General features: G+C 44.2%; 1 pseudogene; it reads left to right on the top strand.

The window, feature by feature from the left end:
• The first annotated feature begins 274 nt into the window (after positions 1 to 274).
• Positions 275 to 422, top strand: LOC129150335 (small nucleolar RNA SNORA66; annotated as a pseudogene).
• The last annotated feature ends 15,651 nt before the right edge of the window (positions 423 to 16,073 follow it).

Here is a 16,073-nt window from a genome sequence, read left to right as displayed (position 1 = left end):
GTTGCCGGTGGCAACCCTGGCCTGCTCTCTCAAGCTCCATTCTGCTGCCATTTGTTTGAATTTGTTTACCTTTTATAATTGAAACTTTGTAGCTTGAGTGGAGGCTTAGGCCTGCAACGGCTGGCAGAAAGCTTGGCTTCCTCTGTTACCTAGGAAACCTTGCTCTCTGTGGCTGTAGCCATCTTGGTTTGGGTTAATTTGCATACTTGCTCTGATTGGTTGGTGGGCGTGGCTTGTGGGAGTGGCTTGTGGGTGTGTCGGAGGTATGGTCAATTTGCATATTTGTCTATTATTGGATTAGATAACAAAGAGCATAAAAATAATAGACTGGAAGGGAACCAGGTTTGCTAAAGTAATTGTGGTGATAGAAATAGATTAGCCTCAGAAGCTACTGAGGTGGTTCATTCTATCCTAATACAGTGTAACTACCAGTTACTGGTAATAATGATTCTAAACATTGTACTAATGTGTTTATTTGATTTTTGGCACTGTGTGGTAATAGGACAGTATCACAAGTTGGGGGTTGGGAAAATCAGCCTAAAATAATAAGTGCATGTATTGGAAATCTTATTACAAATAAAACACATCTCTGTCCTCTTTAGCTGTAAAAAAATAAATAAATAAAAATAAAAATAATAGACTGATATTTTAAAAACTCATTTATTTTGTTCTATAGTTTTATAGAGGTTAAATATAATTGTTGATGTGCATCCTATCTAATAAAGAGGGAATAAGGTAATTGACCCTCACACTGTCGCAAAGATGCTGGCACCCACAGCCAATAAGGAGGGAATATGCCAATTGACTGCCCAGCCCTCAAAGATGGTGTCACCCACAACCAAAAAGGAGGAATATGCTAATTGACTGTTTGCCGTCAAATATGGCAGCACCCACAGCCAATAAGGAAGGAATTTGCTAATTAATTGCCACGTCTTCAACTATGGAGGTGCCCACAGCCAATAAGGAGGGACTATGCTAATTGACTGTCACACCCTCAAAAATGGCAGCACCCACAGCCAATAAGGAAGGAATTTTTTAATTAACTGCCACGCCCTCAGTGATGGTGGCGCCCACAGCCACAAGATGGTGGAGCCCAGTCCTTTCAGCCCCGACCCTAGGAGGGCCAGGCTACTCTGTGTGCCTGCCTCTGGAGTCCCCCAGTCCCCTCAGCCCCTCAGATGCCCAGGGCCTGCCCGAGGTGCAGGCAAGCCTCAGATGGTGGCTGCCCAGCCGCCCGGCACTGCCCAAGGCTCAGGTAACCAGGGCCAGCTGAGGCTTGTGCTGCCGTCAGTGGCAGCAGCAGAGGTATGATGTGGCGTCACCTTCCCCTGATCGCTGGGTCACCTCCCAACCCTGAGGGCTCCCAGACTGTGAGAGGGTGCAGGCCAGGCTGAGGGACCCACCTCCAGTGCATGGATTTTCATGCATCGAGCCTCTAGTTTTAATTATAAAATTGCTTAGTGAGTGACAAATATATACAAGTGCCATCTGATTAGAAACAAGTTTATTGATTAAAATGAGGAAAATATCTCACCTAAAACCTTATCTTTTCTCACGTAGATAATCACAAATCTAATGTATTTACTTAAGTAAAACTTTATTCTTTGTTGTCTTTTGATTAAACTGGTTGTTAGATTAGTAGATTTGAGGACAGACTCTCTGTAAGTTTTTGAAACCTATTTATAGTTTTGTCCTGACCAGTGTGGCTTAGTTGGTTGAAGCATCATCCCTTAAACCGAAAGGTCCCAGGTTCAATTCCAGATCAGGAAACATACCTAGGTGAGAGTTCTGACCTGGTGGGGTGGGGAGGGGCATGACCTATAAGTAGGACATGTGTTTCAAACTACTTATTCTTCTAAAACTAAATATCATTGTATTTGCCTCTGTTGAGAAAATATGAATTAAATTGTTGCTGCCCCAACTCATTACAATAAAAAAGAAGTCCAAGAGGGCTACCTTGTCCCTTCTGCCATGTGAGTATACAATTAGAGGTATGTGACCTGGAAGAGGTCATCACCCAACCATGCTGGCACTCTGATCTTGGATTCCCAGCCTCCAGAACTGTGAGAAATAGATTTCTGTTGTTTATAAGGTACCCAGTCAGCAGAATTTTTATAGTAGCCTGAACAGACAAAGACACAAAGAAATTCAATGAGGCAAAGAATAGTCATTTATCTAATGATATTAGAACTGGATACCAACATATGAAATAATGAAGATGACCGACCATACACAAAAGTTAGCTCTAAATGAACCATTAGACATAAAAGTAAAAGGCAAAACTACAAAATTCTTAAATGAAAACATAGAAGTAAAACTGCATGACCAGAGTTAGGCAAAGACTTATTATATATAATACCAAAGCTATTAAGAGTCAAAAAATAATTAAATCGATCCTCAGAAAAATGAAAAACTACTCTTTGAGAGTACTGTTAAGAGAATAAAATGACATAACACGCTAAGAGAAAAAATGTACAAATCTCATATCTGATCAATTACTTTTATTTAGACTATTTAAGAACTGACAAAACCAAACAATTAAAAAAAGATCAAATTAAAAATTAGGCCCGGCTGGTGTGGCTTAGTGGTTGAGCATTGACCCATGAACCAGGAGGCAAAGGTTTGATTCCTGATCAGGCCATGTGCCCAGAATGAAGGCTCAATCCCTAATAGGCAGACAATCAATGATTCTCTCTCATCACTGATGTTTCTATCTCTCTCCCCCTCTCCCTTCATCTCTCTTTAAAATAAATATATATATTTTTTTAAATTTCCAAAGATATGAAGAGACATTTTATTGTAACAATGTACATATGGCAAGTAAGCACATTAAAATATATTCAACCATTAGGAAATGTAAATCAAAGACAGTTAAATACCACTACATACTTAATAGCATGAATAGAATTTAAAAAAAGACAGCAATATAAAACACTAGTATGTGTATGGGGAACTAAATTTTTCATAGACAGCTGGTGGGTCATATTAAATGATACAACAATTTGGAAAACAATTCGGAGGATTCTTAGAAAGGTAAGCACCCAACTACTGTGTGATCAAGCCATTCCACCGATAGGCATTTACTTAAAAGAAAGGGAAACTTTATTTATAATAGTCCAAAACAGGAAACCATCCAAATGTTCATCAACAGGTGAATGAATAAACAAAATGGTAAATCTATACAGTGCAATAATAATTATCAGTAAAAGAAAGGGTATTAATACATGCAGAGGCATGGATGAATCTCAAAATAATTATGATGAGTGAAAGAAAATTAGGGAAAAAGAGCATATGTTATAATTTAATTTATATAAAACTCTAGAAAATGCAAAGTAATCTACAGTGAAAGAAATCAATAAAGCTATTGTTACATATTAAATATTTTATATAAGATATAATTATAAAGATGTAATTGGCATATAATAAGTTATATATATATATATATATATATATATATATATATATATGGAAAATATATTTTATTTAAATTTATACACACACACACACACACACACACACACACACTGAGTGGCCAGATTATTATGATCTCTGAAAGCATAATAATCTGGCCATTCAGTGTATACATGATTTGTAAGACTGCCTGAATTTCCAAAGTAAAGAAATTTAGAGCAACATGTCCTCTTATTATCATTGCAAACTCAAATTTTATAAAGCTAATTAAGCAGAGACTATTTGATAATCATAGGCTGGTACGGTTAAAGGTTTTTTATTGAAAAGGTTATAACAATGCTACAGTTGGTCACAAGGTGAAGCAGAAAAGTGCTATTTAAATAAATATTTGGCTAATAATTCCTTTCAATTTTTCTTGATAGGTTAAATTCTCTCTGCTATATTCATGATGGGCAATAACAGAGATTAATAGTCTATTATTAGAAGTATTTTCAGGGAATTGGGTGCAATTTGTGAGGCACTGAAGGCATTTCTTATGCATTATAAATTATATGGTAGTTTGAAAAGGCCTTTATAAAAATACCCACTTTTCCACTAAAGCAAAAATAAGTAATAAATTCACAGATTGGATTAGTAACTGATGTTCTGTTTTAACATTGACATTTAAAGCATTTCTGATTTTTTGTTATATACTGTTGTAACCAGTGAAACGTTAAGTTCAGGATTGGAGCAATTGTTTTGCTCAGAGTTTTTATAGTCAGCCCATTGAAAGACCTTGTCTTCTTTAATGCAACTATTCCTAATCATTATCACAGGAATATTGTTACACTTAGTAAATATCCTACCTAATAAAAGAGTAATATGCAAATTGGCCTTAACTCTGCTACACTCCAAAGCCACACCCACCAGCCAATCAGGAGCCAATATGCAAATAAACCCAACCAAGATGGCTAGAGCCACAGAGAGCTGGAGGGAGGCTTGGGTTTCCCCGGTAACAAAGGAAGCCAAGCTTTCTGCCTGCCTTTGCCAGCCTAAGCCTCCACTCAAGGCTACAAAGTTTCAATTATAGAAGGTAAACAAATCCAAACAGAAATGGCAGCAAGCCACTGAGCTGGAAAGAGCAGGAGGCAAGGGTTTCCCCAGGTGAGGGAGGAAGAAAAGCTTCTGCAGCCCTGGCTGGCCTAGGCCTCTGTTCCAGGCTACAAAGTTTCAATTATAGAAGAAACATAAGTCCCAAAAGAAATGGCTGCCAGCCACAGAGCGAGCAGGAGGCTTGCCTCCGCTACAGGCTACAAAGAATCAATTGTAGAGGATACATAAATCCCAGATACCAAGGGCTCTGCTTGGGTTGCCAGGGGGACTTGGAATAGCAGCTGTGAGCTCACCAGCATGGCAGCAGTGGTGCTTTGCCGGCCTGCAAACCACCACAGGCCCTTAACCCAGGCTGCCCCACACCCTAAGGGAACCCCCACCCTAATCCGGGGCTACCTTTCAGGGCAAACCAGCTGGCCCCCACCCATGCACCAGGCTCTATCCTATCTAATAAAAGAGTAATATGGAGATTGACTATCACTCCAACAAACAAGATGTCCGGCACAAGATGGCCAGCAGGGCAGGGCAGTTGGGAGGGACCAAGCCTGCAAGGGAGGGAAGTTGGGGGCAATCAAGCCTTCAGGGGAGGGAAGTTAGGGGTGTCCAGGCCAGCAGAGGAGGGAAATGGGGGTGACCAGGCCTGCAGGGGAGGGCAGTTAGGTGTGACCAGGCTGGCAGGGAAGTGATTAGGGGGTGATCAGGCTGGCAGGCAGAAGTGGTTAGGGACAATCAGGAAGGCAAGCAGGCGAGCAGTTGGGAGTCAACAGTCCTGGATTGTGAGAGGGATGTCTGACTGCCCGTTTAGGCTCGATCCTGGTGGGATTGGGCCTAAACGGGCAGTCGGACATCCCTCGAGGGGTCCCAGATTGGAGAGGGTGCAGGCTGGCCTGAGGGACACCCCCCACCACAACCCCCATGCACGAATTTTGTGCACTGGGACTCTAGTAAATAGATAATTAACAAACTTAAATAATAAAGAGCAAGGCACTGAAGGCTTCTGGTCCAAGATGAAAGCTTAGGAAGACCCTGAACTCACTTCTTCCCATGAAAACCTCAAATCTATACCTACACAGAGAGAAATTCCCCTGAAAAAAATGAGGATAGACTGAGCAGCTTCTGCACAACAAATAAGAGAAACAGGGAGGAGAGGTGGAGACATGGCAACTTGGGAACCTCACCTTCAATGCATCAAGCTGTAGTAGGGAGAGATCACTTGAAGGGCCTGCACACAGACTCACCTGTCCTGGGGCACAGTAAACAACACACAGTGGGTTAGAGGGCACCTATACAGGAAGGAAACATTTACTAACACTAAAGCATCTACCAAATGGGATGGAAATTGTGGGAAATCTCTTTATGGTTGGAGACACTGGATAGTGCCACTTGTGGCCCTCTCCCTCCCTGTTGATCACATGGGCAGGAGAATGAGACAGGCACTCTAGCCAGGAGCCAAGGCTGTCAGAGTATGTCCCAAGCCCCAGACCTACACTAGCTCTGTAACTTGTCCCTGAAAATCCGCACAGCCCATCCCCACTCCAGCTCCAGCTCCAGGCTCCTACATGGTTTACTCCAGGATATCCCTGCAGCCTGCTCTAGCTACAGTTTCTAGGCAGCCTGCCATGGTGGTCCCAGTGCAGTTTGTTCCAGGATATCCCATGGCTCACACCCACTCCAGCTTCAGCTCCAGGCCCCAGCACAGCTTGCAGTAGGTACTACCCTTGGCCTGAGTCCAATTCAACTCCAACTTCAATAGGCCAGCTAAGAAGTCCAGGCATAGATTTTCTCCTGTACCTCCAACAGACCCCATCTGTTTCAGCTACAGTGCCAACTGGCCTGCCAAGGCCACCCCAGAATAGCTTGCATGTGGCTCACATATGCCCCAGCTACAGTGCTCAGACCAAGTGCAGCTTGCCCCAGGAATAGCTGAGGCTTGAGGTAGCTCCTACTATACTCAACCAGTCTGCAAAGATAGTCCCCGTGTGGCTAGTTCCTGCAGCCTGTGCCCACTCCAGTTACAGCTTCAGCCAGTCTGTAAAGGTAGCCCAGGTTCAGCCTTTCCCCAGGACTTCCTGAAGCCCACATTCACTTGGGCTACAATTCTAGGCCTCAACACAGCTTGGCCCAGGAAATCCCCGTGGCTGGAGCCTACTTCAACTACAACCTCAGGCACACTGCCAAAGAAGCCCCAGAGAGGCTTGCCGCCAGGATTCCACATGCTCTGGCTGACTTTAGCTCCAGCTCCAGTAGGCCTGACAAAGAAACCCAGCACACACAACCTACAAAGAAGAAGCTCCTGCACAAGGCCACTCCAAGACACAGAGAGATTGCTGTTTTGCCTAATTAATGGAAACAAATATAGAGAGAGCCAAAATGAGGAGGCAAAAATATGTCCCAAATGAAAAACAAGAACAAAACCTCCCCAAAAGAAATAAATGAAACAAGACAAGCAATCTCCCAAATAAAGAGTTCAAACACTGGTTGTGAGGATGGTCAATGAACTCGGTAGAAGAATAGACTAACTCAGTGAGTACTTCAACAAAGAGATAAAAAATATAAAACAGAACCACTTAGAACTGAAAAATACAATAACTGAAATGGAAAAAAAAACAGTACAGGGAATCAATAACACATTAGTTGATACAGAAGAATGAGTCAGTGAGCTGAAGACAAGGTAGCTTCTGCACAACAAATAAGAGAAACAGGGAGGAGAGATGGAGACATGTCAACATGGCAAGCTCACCTTCAATGCATTAAGCTGTAGTAACAGACAAAAACTTTAAATGAGGATAGTTTATGGGACACCTGGGACAACATTAAACATAACAACATTCAAATCACAGGTGTGCCAGAAGGAGAAGAGTGAGAGAAAGTGGACAGAAAACGTGTTTAAAGAATTAATGGTGGAGAAAAGGGAAACCTTGTGCACTGTTGATGGGATTGTAAATTAGTGTAGCCATTATGGAAAACAGTGGAGTTCCACAAAAATTAGAAATGGAATACTATACACAACCCAGCAGTTCCACTTCTGGGTACTTACCTAAAGAATATGAAAACAATAATTCCAAAAGATATACTAGTATGCATTCCTATGTGAATGCATCATTGTTTACAACAGCCAAGATTTGGAAGCACACTAGGTGTCCATTGATAGATTAATGGACAAAGAAGTGGTGCATATACACAATGGAATATTGCTCAGCCATAAAGAAGAGTGACATCTTGCCATTTTCAACAACATGGATGGACCTAGAGTATTGTGTTAAGTGAAAATATTGGACAGAGAGAGACAAATATCATATGATTTCACTTATATGTGTAATACAAAAAACAAAACAAATTAATAAATGAAATGTGACAGAAACAAACACACAGATAACAGAGAACAAGCTGATAGTCTCCAAAGTGCAGGGGTTTGGGGGTCGGGTGGAAATCGGGATGTGGATTGAAAAGTACAAACTTCTGTTTGTAAAATAAGATATGGTGAGCTATTTACAGCTTAGGGAATGGGGTCAATAATATAATCATGTACACATGGTTACTAGACTTACTGTAGTGATTACTTTGTAAGGCTTATAAATGTTGAAACACTAGGTTATACACCTGAATCTAACATAATATTGTATGTCAACCATAATTAAAATAAATTTTCAAAGAGAATTTAAAAGTTACCTCTAAAAAGTAAAATTACTGAACAAAATGCCTCTTTTCTGTGATGCTATTATTTTTTTAAATATGTTTTTATTGATTTCAGAGAGGAAGGGAGAGAGAGAGAGAGATAGAAACATCAATGATGAGAGAGAATCGTTAATTGGCTGCCTTCTGCATGCCCCCTACTGGGGATTGAGCCCGCAACCCAGGCATGTGCCCTTGACCAGAATCAAACCCGGGACCCTTCAGTCTGCAGGCCAAGGCTCTATCCACTGAGCCAAGCTGGCTAGAGCTTGGATGCTATTATTATTGGCGGAGGGGGCGGGGAGGAAGTTAGGCAGCAACTACTCTGAGCACTTTCTCCCTCTTTTACTACTAAATAGTTACCTTCTTCCTTCACAATACTCTCAAGCACCACACACACACACACACACACACACACACACACACACACAGAGATGTACACATAACATGCATACTCACATTTTTTTTCATACTCCCATTCTTATAAGGAATATAGTATTAGAGTACACAGGGATGGTAAGGACAATTTTAAAGTTTGTTAACTTAAAAAAAAGTCCTGTAGTCTAGTAAGGGCAGTGAGGGCATATGAAAAATCAAACTGCTCTTCTCACTTAACCTTCTATCCTGGTAAAGGACCTCATATGCTCTAGGGAAGATGTGGCTTTTAAATCTATTTCTGCATGGAAGCCACAAATGGGCTAGCAGCTTCCCTGATGGACATAATATAGCTGGACAGGAGAAACTGACCTCAGTGATGAGCTTTACCCTTTGAAAATCTGCAAACCAAAGTTAATGGAGACTTATTGATAGGAATATACAGGCATATACAGAAGAGTAGGTTATCATTACAGTCACAATAGCACAGTTCATGGAGATTTGGAGTTAAAATTTACAAAGAACTCTCCACAGAGTTATATTGTAATTCATTCCTCCAAATTTAAAAAAACCAAAGGTGTGGCAGTTTTGGATATGTATGCTGTTTAGGGTTTACTGAGCTTCCTGGACATATGGGTTGTTCATTTTTGGAAAAATTTTAACCAATATTTCCGAAATATTTCTGGTCCCATTTTATCTCTCCTCTCCTTTTGGGATTTCAATTACATATGTTAGACTGCTTGATACTATGTGTAATTGAAGCTCTGTTAATATTTATTTCAGTATTTTTTCTTCCTTGTGTCAGTGTGAATAATTACTGTTGTCCAGTATTTTTAATTTCTGCCTTTCCCCAACTATTCTAGGGCTCAGTCTCAGCCACCCACTACCAGAAACCACCCTGAGAGCACTGCCTTCTCACACCTCACCTGCCACCCCAAAGGCCATATAATCATGTTCTGATCAAAAGTGAAAAAAAAAAAATAACTGAATAAGCCTAATGCAGCTGGATCAACACTAAAATACCTAAAAAGACTTATGAGAACCTAGAGTAAGGGGTGTATCCAAGGTGTCCAAGGGATGGAGGTTGGCTGGATTTGGGTCCGGGGTGTTTGGGAAACTAGGAGCTTTTGGGTGGAGCAGGAGCGCTCCCTAGGCTGGAACAGTACAAAACTGTCGGCCCACTGTGCCACTTACCAGCTGAGTGACCTGTGACAGTTAGCTAACCCCTGAGCCTCAGTGTCAGGAAACGCCTTTACTCTCCAGGCAAACCCAGTTCGGGTCCCAGGCGGACCCATAGAGAGAAAGGAAGGGCAACAGCCAGGGTCCCTAAGGTGCTGCCCGAGCCCTGCTGGACAGCTGGTGTTGCGGCCCAGCCCAGCACCGCCTGCGATTTGCATACCCATGGTGCACCGCGAAATCAGAAATCAGTTCCCACGCAGGATTTCCAGCCCCACGGGAATATGCCCACTGCCGCTGGGCACACTGCCTGGTAGGAAGGCAGGGTCTCTACCAATGCCAGGACGGAGTGCGGACTGCGCGGGCACTCAGCAACCATCACTGCACTGAGGGTTCCTTGCTCTAAGACACCTGGGCGGCTTTCCCAACACATGCTCTGTGTCTGCTCTGGACAAGCTGGGAGTTCTTATCCAATTTTTGGAGGCCTCATCTTCGTGAGGCTGCTTCGCAGTTCAAAAACAGAAAACTGCCTTCAGAGGCACTTTACCTGCGGGTCAGTTCTACGAGTAACGATCACCTCACCTTGTTTCTTGGGGGAGCCACTCCTCCAGACGCCATTAGTCCATCCCTCCCAGTGCTCTGCACTGCCGGCCGCCATTGGTCCCGCCCCACGCTCTGCACTGCTGTCCGCCATTGGTCCCTCCCGATGCTCTGACTGGCTGCCATTGGTCCCTCCCCGTGCTCTGCACGACTTGCCACCATTGGTCCCTCCCGATGCTCTGCACTGCTGGCTGCCATTGGTCCCTCCCGAAGCTCTGCACTACTGGCCGATCACCCATCACTGTCCTGCACTGACCACCCCCTCCATCCCCACCTTTCCCCAGGACCCAGGAAGCCTCCTTCCTCCTTCAGGTCTCATACAAACTTATGGAGATCTACACGTTCCATCCTGTATAAAACAGTCCCACTCCCACCACACTGAAATAAGAATTTTAGGGGTGAAGTAGGCAGGTTTAGGGAATTTTTTAAATTATGGGGGTCCATGGGAAAAGCACAAGCGTCAAAGCTGCAAAAGGTTACATTTCCATAAGATAGGGAAGTTGGGAGAGGCAGCAGTTACATTTCCATAAAACAAGGGAACTGGGAGTAGCCAAAGGTCTACAAAATAAAGGAGGGCCTCACATGTCCCATGTGAGGTTTGACCTTTGAGCTCAGGAGTTGCTCTAGTGACCAAATAAAAGGGGAATAGTGGCCAATCAGAGGGGATAATGAGGCACAAAACTGCAGCCTTTATAAACCGGGAAAAGGGAACTCAGTGGGACTCTTTCCCCCCTCCCCATGTGGGAGTCTGTACTTCTTCTTCAATAAATTTCCACCTTTGCTACATCACCTCTTGTCCGTGGTTTCATTCTTCGACTCCACCAGACAGACAAGAGCCTGGGGAACCATCCTGCCCAGGGGAACACTGCACATTTCCAGTTCAAAAATCCGGTATCAACATCACCTTTTAACCAGCTTCATTTATTTTATTATTATTATTATTTTTGTTAATCTTCACCAATTTTTCCATTGATTTTTAGAGAGAGTGGAAGGGAAGGGGAGAGACAGAGAGAAACATGGATGTGTCTGTGAGTGAATAAAAAGGCCACATGCTAACCTGACTAGCCCAGGGAAGGCCCCTATGGTGGTTTTGCACTGCAAACTCAAAGACCTAAAGTAACCACAAAGGTTGGTCTGAAATGAAAAATTTAACTAAAAGCAGTTTATAGTGGGTAGTCATGTCCCAGACCAGTATTTTCCCTGACAAAGACCAACTTCAATCTTTAATGAGCCTAATGTCTTTTTGCATCTAAGATAACTTACCTGTAGAATGTCAGAGTAACTTGTAACTTCCCTTTTTTCCAGACCCCTCAAGGCACAACAAATGGCACCAGGTCAGAGACCCAAAGTCCTCTCATTGTTATTGAGTTATCTGTTGACTGGTAACTATCCTGTACCCACTTAAGTAAAAGAAGTGTGTGTCTATCATTTTACTTTATATCCAATCCCAGAGGTTTCCCTGCTTTGCTTTCTCCCACCTCCCTAATCCAGGCAACCTCAAACTACGGCCCGCGGGCCACATGTGTGTGGGTGTTTTTGCCGTTTTGTTTTTTTACTTCAAAATAAGATATGTGCAGTGTGCATAGGAATTTGTTCATAGTTTTTTTTTAACTATAGTCCGGCCCTCCAACGGTCTGAGGGACAGTGAACTGGCCCCCTGTTTAAAAAGTTTGAGGACCCCTTCGGCCTAATCTATCACCAATGGATTTCATGTAACCCACTTTGGTCTCCTCTTTTGATTGTGATGTATAAAACAAGGTAGAGAGCCACCATTCTCCGGAGCATTATCCCAATCCGTTGAGATTTTGCTTCCCTGCAATTGTCGACAGTTTGGCTCAAATAAACTCACAAAAATTCTTTACAGGTTTGAATGCTTTTATGTTAACAATGAAAAGGAAAATATGGGGGAGGGGGGTGTGGGCTTGCAACCTAGTTCAGTATCTGGTTAAAACTGTAGTCTTGCTTCCCCACTCTGACTGACTTGGGCAGAGCTGCAGGGACCCGCATGGGCCCGCCACAGGAGGAGACACAGAGGCCAGAGCCTCCCCACAAGTTCAGGTCAGTCTTTGGATCCGGAATTCCCCTGGACTAGCAGACCTGCGAAATAAAGGTTAAACTATCCTCCCTCAGAGTGCTGGCAGATCTTTCTCCCTTGCATTCTGCCACAATATTATGTCTCTTGGTTGCCTCCCTCATTTCAACCAGGGCTTGGGCCCTTGACCAAAATCGAACCCAGGACCCTTGAGTCTGCTGGGTGATGCTCTATCCACTGAACAAACCGCTAGGGCTTAACACACTTTATTTTTCCTCAGAACACAAACTACTCCTTGATTATAGCATACATTAATTTCTCTGTTGTATGTTTCTCCTCCTAGAACGGAAGTTCCATGAGGCAGGAACTTCACCTGACTTGTTCTCTGATGGATTCCATGACCCAAAATCAATGTCTGGCACATCAACACTCAATGTATATTTGTGCAACAAATGGGTGAATAGATTTATTTTCTAAACCACATATACACTGAGTGGCCAGATTATGATCTCTGAATGCATTATAATCTGTCCACTCAGCGTGTGTATGTGTGTATATATATATCAGAGGACCGGTGCATGAATTCCTGCATGGGTGGTGTCCAGCCAGCCTGGCCAGTGGGAGGGGACATGGGTGGTTGGCGGCCTGCCTGCTGGTCGAACTCCTGGTCAAGGGGGCAATTTGCATATTAGCATTTTATTATATAGGCTATACACTGAGTGACCTGATTATTATGCGTTCAGAGATCATAATAATCTGGCCGCTCAGTGTAGATCATTTACTAGGTGTACTGGTTAATAATGCAGATTTTGTAATCAAAGAAAACATGATAATTCCAAGAGAAACATCAAAAGTGCTTTATTCAAAGTAATGTCCATCACTAGCTACACATTTCCCCATCCTTCAGGTAATTTGTGGGTACCGTCCCAATAGAACTTTTCTTGTTTTGAGGCAAACCATTCAGAGACCCAATTTTCCACTTCTTTGTATGTTTTGAAGTGCTTCTCAGAAAGTGCATGTGCCATGGATCAGAACAAGTGGTAATCTGAAGGAGCAAGGTCTGTTGAATATGGTGGGTGGGTTAATACTTTCCAGGCAAGATCTTTTAACATGTCTTTAACTGGTTTTGAAGTGTGTGATGGTGCATTATCATGAAGCAAAATTACTTTGTTTTGTCTTCTGGCACATTCTGGTCGTTTCATGATCAAAGTGTTGAGAAGGCTAAAAAGGGCTAATTCCAATGTTACCCTGATATTTGGGGGATAGCAATTGGAATCCATGCCAGCAAGCTCAGTGCACATTCTTGATAACCTGTAATTAAGCCACTACCTCCTTCCCAGAAACTGGTCTTGCAGAACCTGCTGCAGAGGCAATAAAACTGTGAACAGTGCACTGCCCGGAGGGAGGGTTATTAACGCTGGTGCCAGGCCAGACCATCAGATATGGCCTGGAGACCCCCAACACCTGGGGGCCTTCTTGCAAGGCCCGAGAAAAGGACCAGCAGCATAATCCTATTTGTGGGACAAAGACCCCAGGGAGATATAAAAAGAAGCCCCCTGCATGTTCCTTCACTCAGATTTGGAAAGTTATTCCCTGAGTCTGCCGGCGTATTAAACAGTGTCCCTCCTTTTCTTTAAAGCGTCGCTTGGTTTTCTTTGGTCTTCTGCAACAACTGATTCCTTGACCGGGAACCCAACCATGCTTGGCTTTTTTTGGCCTCAGGTGAGGGGACAGGGCTTGGGGCCCGGGGGCGTGGGATAGGCCTCCGGAAGGCATGCGCTGCTGCTTTTAGCAGAATTGAACTGGGGGACTCCTGGCGCTCCCAGACCTCAGCTTAGGACCCGGCTGGCATCTGGAGAAAGTGGACGGACACTTCTGGACCTGTCGACAGAATCGGTAAGGTAGGGGCCCCAGTCAGTCAGGCCCACTCCAAGTGAGTGGGAGAGGGGGCTTGTTCACCTCCCCAGAAGTCATAGGACTTCATCGGTTAAATTGGTCAAGAATCGGGTGGACTCTTTTTTTTTTAACTCTGAGTGAATGTCTGGTGAAAGTGTGTGAGTGTGGAGGGAGAGGGCCTGCCCTCTCTTATCCTTTGTGTGGCTCCACAACCTTGGTTATGGAGTCCGAGTGGGCCCCAACCTGCGGTTCCGTGATTTGTCATACGGCATAACGGTGACTCACCCCCATGTGGAGGTGACCAGGCCCGGGGTTTATATGGGTGCACCTTAGCTAAGACAGATCTAAGCTCCCAAGGGACGCGGCCATGTGGGCATCTGAGTGAGGATCTGTGAAAACAGGTCACCCCCTCCCTTGTCTGTCTCTCGCCACCGATCATCATGGGGTCAGGACAAAGTAAACCCACTGTTCTCAATTGCATGTTGAAAAATTTTAAAAAGGGTTTCAGTGGAGACTATGGTATCAAAATGAACCCCAAAACACTGAAGAAATTCTGTGAATTAGAATGGCCGGCCTTCAGGGCCGGCTGGCCCTCAGAAGGCTCCTTAAATAAAGGACTAGTCAGGGCAGTCTGGAATATAGTCATGAAAGACCCTGGACACTCAGATCAGTTCCCTTATATAGACAGCTGGTTAGAAATTGCTCAAATATTGCCTCCTTGGGTCCGGTTTTGCGTGTGTAAGAAGGAACAGAGTAAAGTTTTAGTAGCAGGAGAAAAGAAGCAGGCAGGAAAGGAGAAAGCAGAAGAGAAGCAGGCAGGACAGGAGGAAGCAGAAGAGAAGCAGGCAGGAGAAAAGAAACAGTTCCCTCTGAAGGGAACCCAACCTCCTGTTCTGCCAGGACCCCCTGAGGAAGTCCCACCAGTTTTACCACCTCCATATGTGCCACAGGCAGCACCAAGTGCGCCCCCCGCTGGTCTGGAAGGTTCGGAAAGTCTGGAAACACCACCCCTTCTGTCTCTCCTCAACTGAGCTCTCCAGAGCCAGTTGGGTGGTGCTTGCGTTCAGCCAATCAAGGGACCAAGCCACAACCGGCACGTCAGATGCCTCTCGGGGAGATTCGGGGTGCCCAAGTGCTTGGTGAAGATGGGACCTTGCAGGAGGGAGGGCCAGTCTATTATCAGCCCTTTACCACAAGTGACATCCTAAATTGGAAACATCACACCCCAGCTTATTCTGAAAAACCTCAGGCCATGGTAGACCTCCTGGAAATGATTTTCCAGACCCAGAAGCCCACCTGGGTGGACTGCAAGCAGCTCCTTTTCATTTTTTTAAAAATATATTTTATTGATTTTTTTTACAGAGAGGAAGGGAGAGGGAGAGTTAGAAACATCGATGAGAGAGAAACATCGATTAGCTGCCTCCTGCACACTCCCTACTGGGTATGTGCCCGCAACCAAGGTACATGCCCTTGACCAAAATCAAACCTGGGACCCTTGAGTCCACAGGCCGATGCTCTAGCCACTGAGCCAAACCAGTTAGGGCAAAGCTTCCCTGACTGGGAGTCAAACCCGGGCCGTGGCGGTGGGAGCACCAAATCCTAACCACTAGACCACCAAGGAGCTGAGCACTCAGTAGTCACACAGAAAATAGCGCCTTTCTCGGGAAAGAAGGTTACCGTTATTGGAGCTACTGGGGATCAGACCCATAGACCATTCTGCCGCCCTCGCTGATGCCAACTTGGTGGTCTTCAAGTAATTCATGAATTCCTGTACTTGCCAGACTATCCAGTGCCTCTAATGGGTAGAGACCTTTTAGCC

The sequence above is a fragment of the Eptesicus fuscus genome, chromosome 1, assembly GCF_027574615.1.
Source record: "Eptesicus fuscus isolate TK198812 chromosome 1, DD_ASM_mEF_20220401, whole genome shotgun sequence".
Classification (NCBI taxonomy): Eukaryota; Metazoa; Chordata; class Mammalia; order Chiroptera; family Vespertilionidae; genus Eptesicus; species Eptesicus fuscus.
This window is presented reverse-complemented; position numbering and strand designations above follow the sequence as displayed.